The following is a 7,907-nucleotide window of genomic DNA, read 5'->3' as shown; positions in this document are numbered from 1 at the left end:
GGTACGTGTGCTAAAGCAGCAGCTGGCTGAAGCAAACAGTTTCATTTCAAACAGCTTATCTATATAGTGTATATATAAAAGCCCAGAGACCATTATGGCAGAATGACTGGTACAACCAGAATGACCGGTCACCATGACACGCACTGACCACCACGGGGCAGATGCTTAACACAGGAGCTGCCCCCTGGTGGTCAGTGTACTCCCACAGTGGGAGCGCTGCTCAGCCAGAAGCCAGGCTCACGACTGGTGAGTGCAGCGGCGGTGGCGGAAGCCTCTCCCGCCTCCGTGGCAGTGCTAAGGAGCAGTGAGCCAAGCGATAAGGAGTGAGCAGGTGAGCAGCAAGGAGCAAGGGGTCCCAGATTGTAAGAGGGATGTCCAACTTGATAGTTGGACATCTCCCAAGGGGTCCTGGATTGCGAGAGGGCGTAGGCCAGGCTGAGGGCTGCCCTTCCTCCCCCGTGCACAAATTTCGTGCATCAGGCCTCTAGTCCTATATAATAAAAGCCTAACAGGTCTCCTCGGGCAGTCATTCGACCAGGAGACCGGGAGTTCGACTGCTCGCTATGACGTGCGCTGACACCAGGGCAATACGCTATGACCTCTCTCTGGCTACCTGGGGGCGGGGATGACGGGGATGGAGGTGTGGTGAGAATGTGGGGTGTCCACCGAGCTCGCTCTCACTCCCCCTGCTATTCTCCCCCGGGACGACAGGGCTCGCACGCTGGGGAAGCCCTTGCGCTCAGATGCCAGGCACCCACGAGGAGCCCGCCCTGCACCCGCATGGCCTCTTCCAGGTGAGCTGGGCCACAGCTGCTGGTAGCACAGAGGCCAGTCTGTGAGGCCAGCTAGGAGACAGTGCGCTTCCTGCCCAGCTTCCATGTGGCACCGCTGGGTGGCCCAGAGGCCCACGCTGTACCCCGGCCCATGGTGTCTGGCTGTCTCACCACATTTCCACAGGGGGATTCAGGCGCTGTGACTCAGGCGGAGGGGGGTGCGTGGGGGCCCGGGGACCCAGGTACTGTCTAGGGCCCAGAGGTCAGCTGTTACCTGCCTTCCCACACCAGACGCTCACGCTTCAATCGCCAGCCAGGCCTAGGGTCCGCATCCATGCATGAATATCCTGCACTGGGCCTCTAGTTAGATTATAAGACACTATAGGAAAGAATCCCCTGCTGTATTTCCTTTATATTTCTCCCGCAACTAGCCCATGGAAGTCATTCCTAACAAATACTTAAGACTTGACTGTAGGTCTCAAGAAAGCATGAAATTTGAATTCTAATCTTGATTCTTATTAACTGTGTGACCAGAGCAACCTACTTAAGTAAGCCCTTAAACACTATCCTGGAGTCCATGATACTTATCTTTGTGGTGAAATAAAGATAAATGTATGCAGACCATGCAGTGCAGTCCCTGGCCCATGCTTGGTGTTCAGTCACCACCTGGCTTAGGCCTGGAGGAAGTCCCAAGGTCAGTTCTCTGAAGATAAAAGGCAACTTGGGGCAGTGGTTATGGGGGGCACTGGCCCTACAGCTTCCCAGTGCCCAGAACCCACCCTTCTCATAGCTGTGTGTGCTGTGGTGCATCAAGGCGGTTCAGAGAAACAGGAGTCTTGGCTGCCCCAAGGTGGTCATTAAAAAATTGTTTCAAATGCATGTTCTCCTTTGCATAGTTTTCAGTTGACATCTATAATGATTTATCATAAATTTAAGCAGTTGTGAAGAATGTAATTTCCAATGTATTATAAATTGTGACATTTTGGAATAAAACATCCTATATAATAAAAGGCTAATATGCAAATTGTCCCCTTGACCAGGAGTTTGACCAGGGAGCAGAACCATCCAAACTGCCCTCGGCCCCTCCTCCTGGCCGGCCCCGCCCCTGATCAGCCCCCCCACCCAATTGGGGGCAGGACCATTCAGCCAACCCCCTGCATCCCCTCCCCCCAGGCCAGCCGGACCCAACCCATGCATGAATTCATGCACCAGGCCTCTAGTTATTTTATAAAATAAATCCAATGGAATTTAAATACAATAACAATGATACCCACCATTATCCACTGAAAAATTATATTAACTAGCTCTTTAACATTCTATTTTTTTTTGAACTTACACTTTCTACTTCTTCCAAAGAAGTTTTTTAGACTATGATATATTTTTAAGCTTGAAGATCAATTATTAGTTATTTGCTTATAATTCTTGACCACAAAAAGTATATATTTATTTGTAAAATTTTAAACTTTACTTTCTATGACCTCACTGCTCTAAGTGTTCAAAAATTATTTTGATCGCCCTAGCTGGCTTGGCTCAGTGGATAGAGCGTCCGTCTGTGGACCGAAGGTCCCAGGTTTGATTCCGGCCAAGGGCACATGCCTGGGTTGTGGGCTCGATCCCCAGTGGGGGGCGTGCAAGGAGGCAGCCGATCGATGATTCTCTCTCATCACTGATGTTTCTATCTCTCTCTCCTTCTCCCTTCCTCTCTGAAATCAATAAATACATTTTTTTAAAAAAATTATTTTGATTGAGTTAACATCATATTAGTAGCATATAACTGATCAAAACAACATGACAAATTTTTATAAGTTGAAAGTAAAATTTCAATGAAAATTTATGACTCACCCTTTTAAAATTTGGTTAAAAACAAAGAATTGCAAACCACTTGACAATCATCTTCAAACTGGCAGTTGTCAGTTAATTTACAGGCCCCCCAGCCACTAGTACCTAAGTTGGTATAAGAAAGCTTTTCTCACAACAGTGTGTGTGTGTGTGTGTGTGTGTGTGTAATTGTATCTTAGTATTCATGATTAAGAACCCCCTCCATTTTGTACCTCACATGGGTGGGAAATTGAATGAATCATATTTGGGGTGTCAACTCTAACCTGGATATTCAGCTAAAGTTCATCCCTTAGAGAAGCCTTCACTCCTGGGGGTCCTTATACCCCCTTTTTGAAGATCATTATTCTCTCCATTTTGGTGTATATTTTTAAATTTCCACATAATAAGTAAAACAAAAAGAACCCGCACATTATACACATACACACACACATACATTTTATATTTATACACATTTGTACTAGGATGGCCAGGTTCCACCACTGGATTCTAATTTTAAGTTGGTCTAGGATGTAGATGGGTATCAGGAGTTTTTTAAAGCTCCATGCAGCTGATGCTAAACTTCAAACAATTGATAATGACTAGATTAGGGATAAAATAAGGGAGAAAAACTAGTTCCCTAAAAGCATAATTGGCACAGATTCCTGCCTACACTGGCACCATCACCAAGTGTGGTGCCAGCAGAGCCTTTTTCCCCCCTTTGAGCTTGAACCATCACCTGTACCATGAAAACCTCTGGGACAGGGCAGTTGCCTGGGAATTTGAGGACAGGGGAAGGATTGGTTCTTCCAGATAAAGCAGACTATCTCTTGCAGAGATCAAACTGACAGACTTAGCCTAAAAAAAAAATAAGTGCTTTATCAAATCACTTTTTTTTTTTTTTAAGAATCAATGCATTCATTTAAAGTGCAGTATCATTTCATTATCTTCTTTATTGCAGGGCATTCTATTCCCCTAGAAGCAATGTGTCTTGTTTTTCCATGATTGTTTTAAAGATATTTCTTTTCATTTTTGGTTTTCAAAAGATAGAAAAACAATAGAAAAAAAAAATCAACAAAACCAAAAGTTGATTGCTTAAAAAGATCAACAAAATTGGCAAGCCTTTAGCTAGACGGGCAAAGGGAAAAAAGAGAAAAGACTCAAAATAACTTAAAACAGGAAAAAAAGAGGGGACATCATTACCAAAGTTACAGAAATACTGTGAATAACTGTATGTTAACAAATTGGATAATTTGAGTGAAATGGACAAATTCCCAGGAATACACAAAATACTGAAACCGACATAAGAATAAAAAATGTATTTGGCCTATAAGAGATCAAGTTAGTAATTTTAACACTTCCACAAAGGAAAGCTCAGCCCGAGATGGCTACCCTGGTGAATTTTACCAAACATTCAGAAGAATTAATATTAATTCTTCACAAATTCTTCCTAAAAATATAAGAGAAGTGGACACATATCAACCCTCCTTATAAGGTCATTATTACCCTAATCCAAATCAGACAAAGATAGCACAAGAAAAGAAACTAAAAGATCTCTACTGTCGATGAAGAGAGATGTAAAAATTCTCAACAAATGACAGTGAACCAAATCCAGCAACATATAAAAAAAAATTAGACACCATGACCAAGTGAAATTTATCCCAGGAATATAATAAGGTTGGTTTAACATCTGAAAATCAATTAATGTAATAGACAATAGTATGGGATAAAGGGGTGAAATATGATCATTTCAATAAATGCAAAGTGGTCTGGTCACATACAAGAATCAACCACTGAATGCATAAATAAAATCTAAAATCAATTTTTTAAAAAAGGAAACAAGTTACAGAGGCAAAGAGTCCTCAGAGTCAGGTTCAGGGGATTAGCCCAGGATGAGCTGCCACTGCCCAATGATCCGCTAGTTGCAAGTCTTGTAAGGACCCTTAGAGTTTAGAAGAAAGCAGAAGCACAGGTCTGAGGAAAGGAGGGTGGGGTGGGCATGAGAAAGAGAGGGGGTGGGCGGGGAACTACGTCCCTTGCCTTAAGGGTTTTTTATCTCTTCTAAAGGTGGGGAGTTTTAGGGGAGATCTCAGGGGAGGGTCTCAACAGAATATTCAACAGCTTTCCAGGTGTGTCCATGCTGACATGCCAAAATGAGTGTACAGATAGGGGAATTTGTTGTCATTATCTGGTCAGTTTCACCGCTTTACTTTTACCTTGGGTCTGTCTGTATCTAATTGGGCTTTTTTGTTTATTCCCCTGACTTTATCGCCTCTGGGGTTTGGCTGGCACTAATGGCATCAACTGGGCCTCTGTTATCTATCTCCTTGATCAGGGACTTAAGCTACTCACTCACTCTGTGGTTGGGCAGGAGAGGTATAAACTATCCGCTCTTAGGTGTCCTTGATTAGGGAAGGTAAGATCTTACAATTTATTAGTAAGTTAATTGCTCAGCCTCGTTTAACTATTTTGTCTCAGGTTCCCTCATTCCATTCACCAAGGAATTTTCCTAGCTTCTTACTATCCTGCCTCAACACTACAAGTAGAAGGCAGTGAAAGATGGGGTGCAAATGCCATGACACTTCCAGAAGGAAGTGGAGTCAGAATTTGGCACCATAAAATGAAAAAATGTAAACACATAAAATCCCAAGAACTGACCACTTGGCCCATATCCTGGTCTATCTCTGCCTGAAAAAAACTTGCTTTCATTCTCATTTGACTTGTTCTTGAAAATTTTCTTGCACAAATCAAGAGCCTGAAGGTAGCCTGACACACAAAAGGTCCCGAATCATGCCAGGGCAGAGCCATCCCCCGATCCTGGTCTGATGACAGAATCATAATTTCTATAGAAATATGCATATGCCTTTCTTGATTCAGTCACAGCAAACATAGAAAGCTACAGCTCCTGATAATGATCAACAATATGAAATCACAGACCCTGGTTCAAAGGCCAAACATCTAAGGTTTCATCAAAGTACTGAAAGGCATGGCAGTTAACATTTTCAACACCAACATCTTTCCTGATGAAGACATGGTGCATTAAAAATCTGTATTTTAATACTTTAAAAATAGTGTCTCATCTCCAGATCCTATGGGCTATTAAAAGATGAAATATAGCAGCATTTTCTTATATATATATTTAATGTTTAGGGGGAAAATGTCATCAGCACATTTCTCTGCAAACAGACCTGCTCATAGCAACAACAACCAAAGGAGTAGCTTTGTTTCTTTTTTTCTCTTAAGTTGCTAGTACACAAACTAAATGAGTATAGCCAGTGGCTCAAGGGAGAGTTGGTAGCAACCTGTAAGCCAGATTCTAATACCGTTATTAACCAAGCCAAACAACCCAATGCTAGCTCTACACATTTCTATAATTCCCAAATAGCAAAGAACTTGGTATGAGCAGCTTACAAACACAAAGCCATAAATAAACGTGTCTAAATCAATTATGATTAAGAAGGAGATTGAGTGGAGTAAACAGAGTAAAGAGTTAATAGATGATAAAATTATTTGAATGGATATCAAGTGAGGAATACAATCCAAAGTAAGGAATGTGACTCAACTTGCATCAGAGTACACTTCTGTTTATCCAAGCTCTTATTTCTCCCCCATCCATCCTAGCTCCACTTAGATAAAGAGTTCTGATAATCACATTTGAATCCCTGATGCCAATTCTACATTGGATTTTTCAGTGACATGAATCAATAAATCCTTTGTGTGTGGGAGGGGGTTAATAATTAAGCTCAGATTGGCTTTCCCTAGTAATTTAGAGCTCTATCATGATTACTACAATAAAATAAGAAGTATGCAATTTATCTACTTAAAACTATTACAAATTTAAAGATCTGTTTTATGTGAATATAAAGATCAGTTATCATTATAAAATATAAGCATAATGCAAACATGTTACCTGCTTTACTCTAGAAAATCTAGCAATTCACACCAGTTATTTTACTCAAAGATTTAACATTTCCTTTTAAAACATCCATCCAAAAAGATCCAAAATACTAACCAAAGGTTAAAAAACATGTCACATAAATTGGAACAATATAGTCCTCAACTTGTTTCCTTAGAAACATAATATGTGATAGAAGGAGACTTAGCTTGGGGTGGTGCACACACAATACAATATACAGATGATGTATTATAGAATTATACACCTGAAACCTATATAATTTTATTAACCAGTGTCACCCCAATAAATTCAATAAAAAATAAAAAAAAATCTTACCTGAAATCAAATAATATAAAATGTCAACTGTAATTGAAATTTTTTAAAATACATTAAAAAAAGAAACACTCTTCCTCTCATCTGATTCTCTCTTTTGAGTTCCAATTTTATTGAATTCTTGTTCTTAAGTTATTCTAGAAACATGAAAGCAAATGTACAAAATTTCCTTCTGTCCCATGAACTACATTTTCTTCCAGGTGAGTCCTAAGTCTGGTGTTCTCTGTTGTACAGTGCTCCTCAGGTGGACCACAGACTGAGAACATCCACACTATCAGGAAGCTTGGTTGAAATGCAAATTATCGGGTCCTATTTCAGACCAACTGAATCAACATCTCTAAGGATGGGATCCAGGGATTTGTACTAATGATTTTTAGGCACACTCAATTTTTAAAACCACTGCTTGCTGGAGTATGCTTACAGTTACCACACTGTTTTCTTTTATCTTGTTCCTGCTTAATCTAGGCAACAGAAGAGATTCTATTAAGTCTTGACTGAGAGTGGATGACATAAGATTCATCCCACAGTAGGTGAGACCAGTTTATATTTTTCTTCAGGATCCTGTTCAGAGCTAGATCTATTTTTATTTGCTTCTCTGGGCCAAGAGAAAAAGAGCCAGGGACTGTGAAGAAAAAAACCTCGGCTGAAATTTTTAAAAATATCTGAACTTTGTTCTCTCTTCTGGAACTATTAAATTGTCTATACCAGTCAAGAGGAAAACACCCTCATTTTATTTCTCTCCAGATTTAGAGATGATAGTATGACTTTCTCAGGAATTGTGGAGGTTGGGGGTAAAGATGAGCAATGGCTCCTTTTTGTTCCACCCCCAGCACAGAAGCCACCAGAGCTGATGACAGCTAAGCAACACTGAAGCACAGTGGTCTGCAGACTGAGGAAGCAGTTTTAAGATCCAAGAGTGGTAGGAGTTGAGTGCCAGACTTTGGGTTAGCACTGGTTGGTTTAAGAAGTTATTATAGCCCTAGCCGGTTTGGCTCAGTGGATAGTCAGCCTGCGGACCAATGGGTCCCGGGTTTGATTCCGGTCAAGAGCACGTACCTTGGTTGCAGGCCCCTCCCCAGCCTGGGCCCTGG

Source organism: Plecotus auritus (assembly GCF_963455305.1).
Source record: "Plecotus auritus genome assembly, chromosome: 2".
NCBI lineage: Eukaryota > Metazoa > Chordata > Mammalia > Chiroptera > Vespertilionidae > Plecotus > Plecotus auritus.
The sequence above is the reverse complement of the archived record's forward strand: the minus strand, read 5'-3'. Positions refer to the sequence as shown.